The sequence below is a fragment of the Pinus tabuliformis genome, chromosome 8 (assembly GCF_031772625.1).
Source record: "Pinus tabuliformis cultivar Carrire ecotype Pingquan chromosome 8, CPIR1, whole genome shotgun sequence".
NCBI classification, from domain to species: Eukaryota; Viridiplantae; Streptophyta; class Pinopsida; order Pinales; family Pinaceae; genus Pinus; species Pinus tabuliformis.
The window spans coordinates 1,414,562,317-1,414,578,890 of NC_142294.1; the positions used below are offsets into that span (position 1 = coordinate 1,414,562,317).

General features: G+C 42.5%; 1 long non-coding RNA gene across 1 annotated transcript; it reads right to left on the reverse strand.

The window, feature by feature from the left end:
* Positions 1 to 3,277: 3,277 nt before the first annotated feature.
* LOC149240889 (uncharacterized) lies at positions 3,278 to 4,050 on the reverse strand. The gene is made up of 2 exons (XR_016245566.1): positions 3,914 to 4,050; positions 3,278 to 3,829 (listed from the first exon to the last, which is right to left on the reverse strand). It is a non-coding gene; the product is annotated as an uncharacterized LOC149240889 (long non-coding RNA).
* Positions 4,051 to 16,574: the final 12,524 nt, after the last annotated feature.

Here is a 16,574-nt window from a genome sequence, read left to right on the forward strand (position 1 = left end):
TTTGGAAAATTTGCATGCATACAACATGTATGATGGATATGTTTCCATCAATCTTGATGTTGTGGACCCATGTTGGGGGTTAAGTGTAAATGCATGGTATACATGCATGTTTGTTGTGCTAATGATAATGTTCATATGGTTCATTGTGTAACTTACTTTGAGAAAGAGTAATAAAAGAGAAATTTAACATGACAGACAGTTGTGGATACTTGGGTTGATGACAGTTACCTGCTCGGAAGGGTTGATGGTACTTGTCTGCCCGGATTGTGAAAGGCTGGAATGCCTTGGGTTGATGACAGTGACCTGCCCGGAGAGGTTGATGGTACTTGTCTGCCCGGATTGTGAAAGGCTGGAATGCCTTGGGTTGACGACAGTGACCTGCCCGGAGAGGTTGATGGTACTTGTCTGCCCAGAGTTGGGTTGATGGCAGTTACCTGCCCGGAGGGGTTGATGGTACTTGTCTGCCCAGATTTCCTCTCCCTGGAATTCTTGAGCTGGTTGGCCAGTGGAATTCCACGTTAGACCTGGTAAGGTCTTTATCAAAGAAACTGTCTAGATGTGAAAATGACTCGATTTGGTTGTGAGAACCAGTTTCCATGGGTTGAGAATTCTTTAGTCCATTGTGGACTCATGGCTAAAGGAATTAACTAATCAGCTATATGTTATGTTAAAAAAGAATTTTACATATAGTTGTGTAAAATATGTTATGCACATTTAATAAGAAATGAGCTTAGTGCTCAATAAAGAATAAATGGAAATGTTAATTCCTTTATTGTGTTATTAATGTTGTGAACATCTTAGTGGGAGCTAAGACAATTCTTGCTTGATGCAGTGATTGACTGTTTTGATGATTAGAGAGCTAGGTGCTCTTTTGGTACTTCTTGAAGTACTTTACGGATGTCTTTAGTGAGAATTCGTTCAATGTGCACGTGAGCAGTGATTTATCATTTGATGATTAGTGTTAGTGCTCTTTAAGTACTTGTAAAAGTACTGTGATTTAGAAAGTATCTAACATTGCACAATTGATTGCTAGTCAAAAGTGTCTCATTTGACTCAAAATATAGTGACTAATATGGTTGAATTTGGCAGTCATATATTGCAGGAACTACTTACCATGGAAGGTTGAAGAAATTGTCCAACCTCTATTAACAGGCTTACATGAAAGTATTCATGATTTTCAAGCATAAGATGGTAAGTTATGGTAAGTTGACACAGAGAATTGCTTATTATGAATGAATAAGGGCCAGGTGGTGGCGATTAAAAGTTGCATATTTTTGCAATTACGAAAGATTATGATTATTGATGCTTATAACTAATGATATTTCTTAAGACTATATCATTACTATTTTGTTTGTCGTCTTTTCTTGGAAGGAAATCGTTGATTTCAAAGAGAAAGGATCATATTTTGTGTGGATTAGATGGTAATACCACGAGTAAAATATCAAGTTCCGACGAAAGATGAACACCGGGAACGGTGTTCCTGTTAAGGGGCGGAGTATGTAATATACCTATTGTGATTCACCCCACGTAAGGTAATTTTAAATTACCAATCAGTTAATCAAACCTGCGTAAAAGTAATTTTAAATTACATATCAGTTACAACTAATTCTTGGCATTGGTTAAATGGATCAGCAAGCACCCTAACACGGGGGAAGAAAGGGGGATGGAGAATGGTGTGCTGCAGTGACAGACAGAAAGGGAGAAAAGAAAAGGAAAAGAACATACCTGGTTTTGGACTAAGTCTGGTAAAGACCAGATAGTCAAGACCCTAGGTGCTGTCTTACTGAGGATTGGGATCCGGTAAGCATAAGCTCGGGGGGAGACTCAGGTCCCGAAGGACAAAGTCTCAAGGATGGGTGGTTAAAGAGCTTTACACAAGAGATTGCAGGAGGCTTGCTACCAGAAGTACAATACGCACGGTGACCAGGTAAGTATCAGAAACCTACTGTATTTATAGTGTTTTATCAGAACGATAGATTAAATAATTGTTGTTACCGTTTACACGCTATTAGACCAGAATACTCGTAAATCTCTGCTATTCATAGCATGTAAAGATTGAATGAGAGATAGAACTCGTATCCTGGTTATAAAACCCAATCCTTGGGAATTTAAGGCATTAGATAGGAAATGCTGCCTAGCATTAAATCAGACAGCAGAGCTGTGTTATTCTCTGTAAGAATCCCGAGACACATATCCTGTCCCTGTAGAAGTTAGGCCAGGCAAAAAGGGATTTATTTAATAAGAACCGCAGAGGTTCTACGTTATACTAAGTACTGTAACTTGCATTTAACAAAAAAAGAATAAACCCTTATTCTGTGGGTAACTGTTAGTTTTGGGACCGCGTATACTGGTCTCATTTCATAAAGACAGATGGAGGGAGAGAGAGCCGTAACAAAAGCTGTAAGTTAGGGTTTCAAGCGGAGTCTTGAATGAGCAACTGCGTTAGTATTGATAAACTAATAAACCAAGAAATATTTATGACAGCGCCGTAATCGGCTTAGCCACCGAAGGCCTGTATTTTATCAAAAACCTCAGACAGGAGCACGAAGACCTAACACAAGCATAGTATGTACTTCCTCGCATCATAACCTGAGCCAAGAATTCCGGGTACAAATATGCAATGCATGCAAGAGCATTCCGCTCTGTTTTCTCTTAGAAACAGATAAGGTCAAACTAAATGGAGCTTATGAATATATATAAATTTCAAAAGAAGATAAAGAACCGAGCTTATAATCATGTATGAATTTCACATGGCGCATTGAATAAGAGCTTGTAAATGTAAACCAGGGACATAGCTTGAAACCACACATGAACCTCAAATAAAAGCAATGGAAGGATTTAAAAGCTGACGTAAATGACAAACCCTCGAGGTATCGAGTGGTAATTATTCAATGATGAAATGAGAGCCTGCTCTAAGCATAGTAAGGGCGTGAGATAAGCTTTACTGTAACAACCATTGACATATATATATATAAACGAGAACATGACATTCATATATGATCCATAAAGCCAGCTATACATACATTTCTGGTTGAAGAATTCAGAACTGTTAGAAAAGGAATAACCTTATTAAATACTGGTAAACCTGTTGGTTCAAACAGTGGTCTATCCACAGAGAACACTAGCCGGGGTCGACCATGCATCCATCGAGTTCGGATGCAGGTGCAACCCTTATGGCGTTCCTAGTGCATGTACACTTACGTAGAAAGCAAGCAAATGCATAACAGAGGAATTGAACCAAGTAGAATATGTACAAGAAAACACATAACAGAAGAACTGAACCGAGTAGCATATGTATAAGTAAAAATATAATCATACAGACAAGGAAATTGTATTTGCTTAAACAGGAAATGTATAAGAGTGGCTTCCCAAGCACTGTACAAAGAAGGAAGTCTTTAAACTGGAATATAACCATGGCCGCGTTAACCAAGAACCGCCATCCCATATCGGGTCCAGAACTATATACATACATGGCAAAAGTATAGAGCATCATAGCCTAAGCAAAGTCTAATAACATAGATGTAGCTACTTCACAGAACGGTCGAGCGGTACAGTCTCATGAACCAGAGACTGACCCTCCTCTGCCGCAGTATCTAAACAAGGGGATTAACCCAGAAATCAAGAGGTTCTCCGTCATCTGCGCCCAAGAAGAAGATTGGGAGCTCAGAATCCGTCAGAGTTATAACACTGACAGAGGACAAATGCCAAATAATCAATATACATCAGGGTTAGGAGGAAATCTTGTATGCACCTGTGGAGAACCCGGCGGGTAGTAGAGTTGACAGAGTGTGCAGACCGCCGAGAAGCTCCCAAAACCGCCATCCATAACCTGTAATCAAGGAAGACTAGTGATTGACATTTCTCGGAATTAAATACAGAAAACCTCGAAGTGTTTAACCAAAACAAAACTCACCGAGCCAGTTCGGTAGCTGGTATCCCTGGAATGGAGGCGCCATGACAAATAATACAAGCTGGAGGAGAAATTGTATCAGAACCAAGGGTTTGATACACAGCCGAGACAGAATCGCGCGGAGACAAATGAACGCCGAGCAAAACCAAGGAAATCGCGAGGTATGCGGAGGTTTACCTTTATAAACACCAAGAGCCTTTTGGAGACGTGGAGCGTTTGCCTCCATTGATCTCTGCCAACGAATAACCACCGTTGATCATTGCGGGAATACCAAAGAGTAGGGCGGAAAAGTCCCTAACGGGAGCCACCCCCGTTCACGTGAAGAAGTCAGTCAGCCTTAAAGGTAAGTCCAGGTGTCATGAGATGGCTTTGCCAACTCTCACCTTCAGCACGGAAGCCAGTACGTGTAGATGCAAGGTATTAAAGTACTCACAGCATAGAATCATGTGCAGATGTTTCATAACCAAGTTATATGAACTGCCTTAATAAAACAACCCTTCGACATATGTATGGTAAGGTATCATGATAAGACCTTATGCACTATGCAGATAAGATGTATATATACGGTTAATGTTATTAGTGCATATAAGATCCATGTACATGGTTAGGATTATTATTACCGTAACCAAAAACTTTTTTTATATGCTTAAAGTTAATGGGTAGAGATGTGACACTCTGTTCATTAATGGTATATATAACGATTACCTTTTGCATACGGGTCATACATCACTTATAAATCGCATTTAAAGCCTTCTACATTTGTTACATTCGTTTCTTTATCGTTTTTTTTATTGAGTTTCTTTTGTTTTTTTAAAGATTGCGGAGCAGCTCGACTGGAGACGTGGGACTCTGTTGTTAACATGCAACTTTGGAAGATAATTATGGGAGGTATTCCCCATATACTTTATACTTAGATATGCTTTATATTTGTCTTTACTATAGTTGGTAAAGAATTTATGTTCTATTTTTTGGTAAAGAATTTATGTTGTATTTTGTTTGACAAGAAATATTACAATAAATAAATAGAGTAAAATCATCTACTTATTATATTGTTTTTTGTTATTTTCTTATAATTAATTTATTTGTTTGTTCACTGTAATCCGATTTAATTTAGTTTTAAGTAATATTTATTATTACATATTTAAATGATATTTTGTTTTTCTAGGAGAAAAATACTGTGAAGATATTTCATTGTATTGTTTTGAATATAAAATATATGTATTTTGGGTTGCTAAAATTTAAAGGGAGAAAGGTAAAGAGAGAGGGAGAAAGGTAGAGAGAAAGAGAGTGGAGGTATAGCAAGAGAGAGAGAGGGAGGGAAAGACAGATAGGGGTAGAGAGATAGTGAGAGAGAATGTTAAAGTAGAGAGTGAGGGAAGGAGGGAGTGGAAGAGAGGGGGAGGGAGACGGATTGGTAAAGAAGAAAGTGGAGGAGGGAGGGAGAGGGGGGGAGTGGGAGAGAGAGGTAGGTAGGGAGGGAGAGAGGGGTAGGGGCACAGTTAGAGAGGGGGAGGGAATCGACAATGAGAGAGAGGGGGAGTGGGAGAGAGATGTAGATAGGGAGGGAGAGAGGGACAGGGGGAGAGAGGTAGAGGGGTGGACGGGAGAGGAGGAGGGGGGGGGGGGGGGAGAGAGAGAGAGAGAGAGGGAGGTAGAGAGGGAGAGACAGACAGTGGGGGAGGAGAGGATGGAGAGATAGTGGGGGAGGAGAGGGGGAGAGAAGGGGTGCAGAGAGAGAGAGAGGGGGGGGGAGGTGGATAAGGCGAGGAGGAGAAGGAGGGGGATAGAGGGAGAGAGAGAGAGGGAGGCAGAGGGGATAGAGGGGGGAGCGAAGCAAAGAGGGAGGGGGGCGCAGAGCGGTGGAGGGTTAGGGAGAGCGGGGGGAGAGGGTGGAGAGAGAGAGCTAGGGAGAGGGTGGGGGAGAGAGAGAGGGGAGGAGGTGGAGAGTGAGAGACATAGGGCGGTAGAGAGGGAGAGACAGAGGGTTAGGGTGGGGGAGAGGAAGGGGAGAGAGAGGGGGAGGAGGGGAGAGATGGAGAGAGAGAGAGAGGGAAAAGGGGCGACAAAGAGGAGGAGGGAGGAAGAGACAAGAGGTGAGAGGGAGGAGGGAGGAGAGAGAGGGGTAGGGTGTGAGAGAGAGGGGGGGAGGTCAAGAGAGAGGGGATAGATAGAGAGAGGGAGAGAGAGAGGGAGGGGAGGGCAGGGAAAGAGAGAGGGAGGGAGGGGAGGGTAATGAGAGAGAGAGAAAGAGGGAAGGGAGGGCAGGGAAAGAGAGGGGGAGGGGAAGGGGAGGGGAGGGAGAGGAGGGAGAGGGGGAGAGGGAGAGAGAGACAACGGGCGAGGGAGAGAGAGAGAGAGATAGAAGGTGGTGAAGAAGGCGTGGGAGAGAGAGGGCGAGAGGATGGGCATGGGAGAGAGGGAGAAGGGGAGGAGGGAGGGAGAGACAGAGGGGTAGGGGAAGGGAGGCAGAGGGTGAGAGGGAGGTATAGACAGAGAGGGGGAGGGACGAGTGGAGGAGAGAGAGAGAAGGTGAGGGAGAAGGTGTGGGAGAGGAGAGGGAGGGAGGGGGAAGGTGAGTCAGGGAGGGAGAGAGAGAGAGAGGGAGAGGTAGAGAGGGAGAGACAGAGGGTGGGGGACGATCGGGACGAGGGAGGGAAAGAGAGAGAAAGAGAGCGAGCAGTGGTGGATATGGGGATGGGTGGAGAGAGAGAGAGAGGGGGGGAGGCGTAGAGAGTGGGGGGGGGGAAAGAGAGCAGGGTAGAGGATGGGAGAGAGATGGGAAGAGGGGAGAGAGAGAGAGAGAGACATACGGTGGGGGAGATGGATGGGGAGGGCAGGAGGAGAGAGAGTGAGAAGGGGAGGATGGAGAGTGGGAGGGTGAGAGAGAGGGGCAGAGAGTGAGGGGGGATAGAGAGGTAGAGAGAGAGAGAGAGAGGAGAGAGAAGAGAGAGAGAGAGAGGAGAGAGAGAGGGATAGGGAGGAGGGAGGAAGAGATAGGAGGTGAGAGGGAGGAGGAGAGAGGGGGGAGAGAGGCAGGGGTAGATGGGGGGAAGGAGAGAGGAGAGAGAGAGAGAGAGGGAAGGGAGGGAAGGGAAAGAGGGGGGAGGGGAGGGGAGGGGAGGGAAGAGGGAGAGAGGGGGAGAGGGAGAGAGAGACAACGGGCGAGGGAGAGAGAGAGAGAGAGATAGAAGGTGGTGGGAGAAGGGTGGGAGAGAGAGGGCGAGAAGATGGCATGGGAGAGAGGGAGAAGGGGAGGAGGGAGGGAGAGACAGAGGGTAGGGGAAGGGAAGGCAGAGGGTGAGAGGGAGGTATAGACAGAGAGGGGGAGGACGAGTGGAGGAGGAGAGAGAGAAGGTGAGGGAGAAGGTGTGGGAGAGGGAGGGAGAGGGGGAAGGTGAGTCAGGGAGGGAGAGAGAGAGAGAGGGAGAGGTAGAGAGGGAGAGACAGAGGGTGGGGGACGATCGGGACGAGGGAAAGAGAGAGAAAGAGAGCGAGCAGTGGTGGATATGGGGATGGGTGGAGAGAGAGAGAGAGAGGGGGGGAGGCGTGTAGAGTGGGGGAGGGGGAAAGAGAGGGGGGTAGAGGATGGGAGAGAGATGGGAAGAGGGGAGAGAGAGAGAGAGGAGAGACATACGGTGGGGGAGACGGATGGGGAGGGCAGGAGAGAGAGTGAGAAGGGGAGGATGGAGAGTGGGAGGGTGAGAGAGAGGGGCAGAGAGTGAGGGGCGGATAGAGAGGTAGAGAGAGAGAGAGAGAGAGGAGAGAGAGAGAGAGAGAGAGAGAGAGAGAGAGAGAGGGAGAGGGGGGGATAGGGAGGAGGGAGGAAGAGATAGGAGGTGAGAGGGAGGAGGAGAGAGGGGGGGGGAGAGAGGGCAGGGATAGATGGGGGAAGGGAGGAGAGGGAGAGAGAGAGAGAGAGGAAGAGAGAGAGGCTGCAGAGAGGGGGAGGGGTAGAGAGATGAGGGCTAGAGGGGGAGGGGAGAGAAGGAGAGAGAGGGATAGACAGAGAGAGGGAGGGGGAGGGAGACAGAGAGAGAGGGAGGGGAGGAGAGAGAGAGAGAGAGAGGGATGGGAGGAGAGAGAGAGAGGGAGAGAGGGGCAGGGGGTGAGAGAGGAGAGAGTGGGCGAGGAAGAGACAAAGAGAAGGTGGGGGAGAAGGTGTGGGAGAGGAAGGGGGAGGGGGGAGGGGGAGAGCGTGGGGGGAGAGAGGGGGATGGGAAAGTGGGTATGTAGGAAGGGAGAGATAGAGGGTAGGGGAGTGGAAGGGGGAGAGGGAGAGGGAGGGACAGACAAATATGGGGAGGACAAGGGGGGAGAGAGAGAGAGTGAGTGAGGCTGAGAGAGAGATAAGGTGGCAGATAAGCTGTGGGAGAGAGAGAGAGAGAGGGAGAGACAAAGGGTGGGGAGAGAAGGGGGGGAGATACAGAGGGTGGGGGACGAGGGGGTGAGGAACAAAGGGTGGGGGCCAAGTGAGGGGGGGGGAGAAGGAGGGGGTGAGAGAGAGAGAGAGGGTGGGGGAACGAGAGAGAGGGGTGAGGCAGGGAGAGAGAGGGGGGATGCAGAGCGGGGGAGGGGGAGAGAGAGTGGGAGGGGGAGCGGGAAAGAGGGGGAGTCAGGGAGAGAGATACAAAGAGGGGGGAACGCAGAACAGGGGAGGGGAAGAGAGATCGGGGGGAGAGGGTGGGCGAGACAGATAGACAAAAAGAGAGAGAGAGAGAGCGGGTTGGAGAGGGGGAGAGACAAAGGGATAGGGTGGAGGAGAGAGAGGGGGAGCTGAGGGGGGCGGGGAGAAGAGAGGGGGGGCAGAGAGAGGAGAGAGAGAGAGAGAGAGGGGAGAGAGAGAGATGGAGGGAGGTAAAGAGGGAGGGAGAGAGAGGTGGGGGAGAGGGAGGAAAAAGGGATAGGGAGAGGGAGAGAGATGGGGAGGGGGAGAGAGAGAGAGAGAGAGAGGAGAGAGAAGAGAGAGAGAGAGAGAGGAGAGAGAGAGAGTGAGCGAGGGGGAGAGATAGGGGGCAAAAGAAGAGAGAGAGGAGAGAGAGAGAGAGAGAGAGAGAGAGAGAGAGAGAGAGAGAGGGAGGGAGGGAGGGGGGTAGGGAGAGACATGAGGTGAGAGGAAAGGGGGGGGAGGGAGAGTGAGAGGAGGGGAGGAGGAGAGGGAGAGGGGAGGGAGAGATATAGGAGGTGAGAGGAAGGGGGAGAGTGGAGGGGAGGGAGAGAAAGAGAAGAGAGAGGGGGAGGGAGGGGGGAGAGGGGAGGCGGGAGGAACATATAGGAGGTGAGAGGAAGAGAGAGAGAGAGAGAGAGAGAGAGGGTGGGATGGGAGGAGGAGAAGGAGAGATAGAGGGCAGGGGAGAGATGGAAAGAGAGGAGGGGAGAAGGAGAGAGAGAGAGAGTGAGAGGGTGGGGGAGAGAGTGATAGAGAGAGGGAGAGAGAGAAAGCGGGGGGGGGGGGGGGGGGAGGGGGTTAGTGAGGAGTGGGGAAGAGGTTGGGGGAGAGAGGTGGAGGGTGAGTGTGAGTGGGGGAGTGAGGGATAGGAGGGGAGACTGAGAGGGAGAGAGAGGGAAGGGTATAGAGGAGAGAGAGATTGTGGGGAGAGAGGGGAGGCGAGAGAGATATATAGGGGGAGAGTGAGAGAAGGGGAGGGAGGAAGAGGGAGGGGGTGGAGAGACAGATAGAGAGAGTGAGGGCAGGGAGGGTGACCGAGAGAGAGAAGGGAGGGGGGAAGAGAGAGAAGGTGGGGGGGATAGTAGGGAGAGAGGGGATGAGGGGACACAGTGGAGGAGTGGGGGAGAGTGGGGGAAGGAGTGAGAGAGAGAGAGAGCGAGGGAGGGTGATAGAGGGTGAGAGAGGGGGAAGAGCTAGAGAGAGAGAGGGAGAGAGAGAGAGAGAGAGAGAGAGGGGAGAGAGAGAGAGAGAGAGGGGGGAGTGAGAGGAGCAGGCGAGTGAGAGAGGGATGCTGGCGGAGTGAGAGAGGGAGGGCAAGAAGGGGAGGGAGTGAGAGAGGGAGAGATAGAGGGTGGGAAGGGGAAAGCTAGAATGGGTGAGTTGGGGGGAGGCAGAGAGAGAGAGAGGGAGGAAGAGGTGGTGAAGAAGAGTCTAATTAGGTTCAGTATTTGTCAATGTAATTTTGATCTTTCAATTTGTCAAGAAAAATAATTATTATTTTTATAAATAATATGAATGAGTTTCTTTCTCATTCCATAGTGCTGGAAAGTCAAAGTGTCAAAACCATATTGAAGAGTTCTACTTGAGCATCTCTGTAATTAAAATGGGTTAACCCAGAGTCTAGCAACCCTCCAGGACAAGCAACATCGTTCAAAGAAGAATTCTGGAAGCAAAGCAATGAAAAGAACATTATGTCGGTTTGCATAATAAAAAAATATTAAATTATTAAAAGATGACATGTCAGTTCACTTGGATAAGTCAGCTCAAATGGAGTCATAACTGCTATATATACCTAGCTGAAGTATCCGCAAAAACATAGGACAAATCTCGGATACCTCTGAAGTTCTCAGAGGTATTCAGGACTTCTGATGGCACAGTAAGACAAAAAATCTTGAATAGCTAAGTGAAGGCGGTATCTTGGACTTGTATGAGATATCTTACAGGATCTCGGAAATGATCATAGAGACTCCTCCTTGAAGGCACAATCTCGGTGAAGGAGAAGATTTTGTTGAAGTAAACCATAGTGGCATAAACCATCTCAGCATAAACCTGATTTGAAGATACTCTGTCTCAAGGGTGCAATAATGTGATCTCAATGAAGACACAGTCATACGACTATAATCTTAGTTAAGGGTGCAACCATGAGACAATTATGATCTCGGTGAAGTTAAGGACAAACATCAGTCATATATGTGGAAACCTCATTGAAGATTTCGATAAAAGAGAAGTACTGAAGTATCTACGCTGATGATCTTAGTAGTAACAAAGGAAGAGGATTGGTGTATTGGTCTTGGAGTGGCATAGAGGGTCAAGTATAATGGTCTTGGTGTTCATCAATTAGAATCTCTATAAGAAGAATTATGTGCGAGAGGTTTTGGCCCTGCCAGAATGCCAACTTCTTGTGTTCTTGTCTCTTTGTTTTGGCAGAAGTTTGATGAAGTAAACACACACACTCATAATATGAAGAAGATCAAGATAAGATAAATAGTAAAATAATTTCATAAATTTTTATCAATTGTAGAAGAATCTATCTAATGCTAACTATGCTAGGTTCTTAAGAAAGGGTTACTTTATCATGACCATATTTTTTTATAAAACCTTGTAACCAATGCACATCCATCATGTTGCATCCTTCTTAGGCACAATTATAAGTGGTGAACCACATTGTGAGGTACTTGGTCGAGAAGCACCATGTTCCAACAGTTGTTGCAACTACTTCTTCACCTTGTTTGTCTCTATAAAATTCCACTTGTTCGACCCACTGTTGGCATTGGAGAGTCTAAAAATAGTTGGATTTTGTGCTCCACTTTGTTGAATTTTCATGATTCCTATACTAGTAATGGCTTTCCAATGATTCATTAACTAAATCATCTTATATCACATTCATCATTAAGCAATTATACATAGAAAATCTCAACAATAAAACAATAATGAGAGTAGGATCATGAAGAGACAACCAAACAAAAGAGACACAAATTTTTACCTTGGGAAAACCCTAACTGGGGAAAAAAATTCAAAAAGGGATACTAATATGATCTTTCAATTCAAAATAAATTAGAACTAACTAGTAATCAAACCCAGGTCATGATGGAAAATCCTCTTAGCACTGCTACTCCCTCTCTCATGTGGGTCATTTCACTCCCGTCAGAGACAAGTCATATGGTAAAGAGGTCTACTAGGAGATTTGATATCCATATAAGGAAAAATATTGTGTCTGAGGTCTATAAAAAACCTTCTTTACTTTGTAAACATGAGATTCCCTCTCATGTACCTCAAATCCCTGACGTAGCTCTATGTGCACTTCTTCTTGCTTAAATACTCCATTTAGGAAAGAGTTCTCCACATCCACTTGATGTAATTTTCAAAAAATAATAGAAGCACGAAAAATAATAGTTGTAACATAAGTGTACCTGGAAACTGGAGTCTCCACATAGTCCTCTCCCTCTTTCTCAGAGAATCCTCATGAATATTTCTTTGTACTTATCTTTGCTTCCATCTTCCACATACTTCATCTTGAGATTAACATGGAAGTCACCAATGACCTGTCTTCGACAAAATTTCCTCCATCATAGCATTCTTTAAATTTGTTGGCCTACGTGCTCCCTTTGATCTAGGAGCTCTTCTGGTCATCAGGTATGATTAGTACAATTTCTCTCTTGAACACAAATTATTGATCCTGGAAGAACCCTCTTGTCATAAATTTTTCCTTGTTCTTCTAGTGCTTCCATTTGTTGCTAGAGCCTTGTCAACCTTCATGATGTACCTTCGATCCTCACTAGGTAAGAGGCTAACTAATTGTAAAACAATAATAATCAAGGAATATATATACAAAGTACTTATCTTTTCAAAGAATTGTCAACTCCCTCTTGATATTTTCATCCTTATAGGAATGATTGAAATCCATCTATGAACTCATCATCCTCATAATCAACATGTTCCTTTTCTTCCCTTCCTTGCATGAGTTAAGGTTTTTTTATCATAGCCTTCAAGCCCGTTGATGGAAAAAAATGAATTAAATCAACAATGGGGAGATCACCTAGTCATGGTCCCAACGAAGCCCTTATCCTTTTGAAATGGTGATTCTGACTGGTTCAAATGGGTCAAATTACCCTCTATCTCCTTATTGACTTGCGGTGTTTCTAATAACTTATCAAAAAGAAAATTCAATCAAACTTACCCTCTTGTAGCATGCTTGCAATGAAGCAATTCTTAAGCTGACATAAGGGCTCAACTAATCCACCAATGTAATTTCTCCTACATAAGGAAACTTCTAAAATATGAGAACTAAATCTAAGTGCAAATCTAAATGCAAATATAATATAATCTATTATGAAAGCATTCAAAAGTATAGATTAAATCTAACTCGATTAAATGAAGGATTAGTCCTCCTCTCAATCTAGAGAAAAATATTGAATTTTGGACCAACTTGAATTTAGAATAAAAATAAAGATAATAAGCCAAGGAAATATTTCCAGTACTTGCTACTAATTTGAACAAATATATACATTCAACTATTGATAAATAGTTATCCTGCTGCACATACCTTTAAATTCAAATAAAATGAATTCAAAATAAGTGGTATAATTGCATTAAAGAAATAGTTTTCATAATACAATCATGATTAAACCAAAGATAAACTTGTCATCAATCTACTAAAGGGTTATCAATGATAACATGCATATCTATTCAAATTCATTGCCTATCTTTAATATGAATAAGAGGCATCATTAAAATATAGGTTTTTAATGTTTAGATAAGCCTACAATTAAGTGAAATTTGTAATAGCATAAAACCCAATTATCAAATAGTTATCTCAATCAATCCGTCAATCAAAATTAAATTGAAATTAATACCTTCAATCAACCTTTAAATTTGAAATTAGTGCACAAAGGTTGCAGTCGTGATCATGGCTTTTGAGTACATGATCTAAGAAAATTCCATGACATCATGAAATTTTGGAGCTGGAATACACCTCTTAAGATCTAGTCCAAATATATGCAATTTTATACAAAATTCAGTCCTCTACAATAGTGCAAAAAAATCTCTTTTTGCAAATAATTGGAAACCTTTTCTGCCTGTCCCAATTGTTATTTATAATTACAAAAATAAATGCTCGAAAAGGAGATTTGTTGAAAGAATGATTGAGATCTTTGATTTTAGTTGGAAATAATCCTTTTCTCTTCTTTGTTAGTGCAATCCATTTGCTCCAAGATTTTTTTGAGACATAGTTTCCACCAAGCTCTATAAAGAACCAATAATAATAAATAAATAAACTAATTAAAATGGAGAAAAACTAAGATTTCAAAATTTGTGAAAAACAAACTAAACGGTCCAAATTTAATTTAATAATTTAATAAAACCAAATATAAGTTTTCCCTTGCTTTATTTTGAAGAGAAGATTCGAAAATTTGATCTTCTAAAATGAATTTGCAACAACAAACCACTTTGGACCAACGAAAATTCTCCAAAACAAACTCATAAATTTATTTTTTGTTGCAAATTCATAGTTGTAGATTATGTTATTTTTTGGAGTGGTTAATGACCAAATCTGGTCATACAACCACTGTGATATCCTTCTCGATGATATAATATTTCCAACAAGCCCTCACGTGCTCATTTCCATTCCATAAAATTCAAGATATTAGCCTCCAAAATCTAGATTCCAAAATTAGCAAAGTGTTGGAAAATACATAGTCCTAAGATGTTTTTTATTAATGTTATGTTTAAATAAATTTAAAAATATCTAAAAAAACAAATACAATAAAAAATAGATATAAAAATTCAAAAGAGCAGGATTTTAAGGTTTTTATGGTTTCAAAGTAAAAGTAAATGAGGGGATGCTTGTACATGTGAAGGAATAAGAGAGGGAGTGGGTGGAGGCTCGTGAGTGGTGTACGAGCACTCCACCACTCCAAGGTATTTTTGATCTACCCATTAATAAATATAAGCTCCCCTTTTAATTATAATTTGTGTTGAATACTCTTTGTGCTCCTCCCATGTCATCCCAAAGTCTAGTGAACCAGTCTAGTGAACCTGGGTGATTCGAAAAAAATGAAATTTCAATACCTCTAAGAAGTCAGGGAACTCAGGGAGAATACTCCATGTCGTTGTTAAATAGTTAAAATTATATTTATAAATAATTAATTTTAATTAAAATAACCAGTTAAAGTCAAATAAATTTAATTAAAAATATTACATATTGATATAAATTTTATTTACAATTTATAAAAATATAATAGATAGTCGAAATACAATTCCCTCATAAAAATTGAGGGTTTCCATCTAGGGAAAATAACCTTAAATTAACATAAATTATATCGTCAAATATTCCACCTAATGAATAACCTAAATTGACTAAGAAAATACATATTTTTACAAGGAAATTTGTATCTAAATGTATCCACGAGTGTGCTTCCCCAAAACCTCGCGAGAGGGGGGCTAAAATCATGCTAACACCCCCTCACAGTCATAGTGTGGGGCCAAGCCCCCCCACACCCACTTTTGGGGGACTAGGATCAAAACATGGATGAAAAGTGACCTCTAAGTGAAGAATATAATTAAGCTCCACACCCAACAATCACCCTCTCAGAGACTAATTTTTAACACTCCACCACTGCTTCACTTATTGGACAATGCTTCCACCTAGCCTGGTTGTTTCTCATCTTTACCATCATACTTGAAGTTCAATTAAAATTTATTAGAATATCAATTTCTCCTTAGTTACCACCTTTGTTAACATGTATGTAATATTCTTGCTAGTGTCTATCTTTTCCAGCTTCAATTTTCCATCTTACAAAACTAACTATATGAAATGGTAATTTAGCTATTTATTTTTCCTCTTAGAATGAAACGTTGAGTTCTTTGAAACATGAATGACACTCTGGTTGTCACTGTATAGCCTATCAATCTCCTTCTTCCTGCCCAATTGGTCCATAAACATTTGTAACCAAATCATTACTTTAGTCAAAACTATAGCAACAACATACTCCACTTCCATCGATGAAAGTGCAACAATGAATTGAATTTTAGAAAAGGAAATTATTTTTGTTCAACCTATCATATGGTGCTCATAGTATTATCTCTATTACCTTCCATATCTACATCAACATATCCCTGCAACACAATGTTTAAACCTCTAAAACATAATTCTTGATTAGTGGTGCCTCTCAAATATTTGAGAATCCACTTCACTGTCATCTAATTCTCTTTTCCTAGATTGTCCATATAGCTTCTCACAACTCCCATTAAATGTGAAATATGAGGCCTTGTACACATCATTGAATCCATTAGGCTTCCAACTACTGATATATATGGAACTTCAGACATATAATCCATATCTTCCCGAATCTTGGGACACATATCCGTACATATTTTGAAATGGCTAGCCAAAGGTGTATTAACATATTTTTCATTATAAATTTTAAATATTTCCAACACATTATCTATGTACTCACTCTAAGACAATGTTAATTTTTAATTTTTCTTGTCTCCAGTTATTCCCATATGAAGGATTTTCATTCCGACACCAAAATCCTTCATTGCGAATGAATTAGCCAATTTTCATTTGAGCACATTTTTTTTTGCATGTTATATATTGCAACAAGCATGTCATTTACATAAAATAACAATATAATATAGCTTCCATGATTCTCCTTCTTAAGATAAACACAATGGTCAGGCTGACATCTAGTATAACCTTATTCAGACATAAACATGTCAAATTTTAGATATCACTACATAAAACAGTCCTAATGATTTTATGGTTTTCGTAATCATATATATGATAACGAAAATCATTAACACCATATCAAGTGAAGGTACACTTCTTTAATTTTTCCTCAATATTTGTTCTATTTTCTTTATTAATGTGGACAAATGCTTCACAACCAAAATTCTTTAGAAAGGAGTAATTTACCTTCTTACATGTACATGTCTGCTCTGGAATTCCACCATCGAAGGAACTTAAAGGCCCTTTTTTATAAGATAAATAACAATATC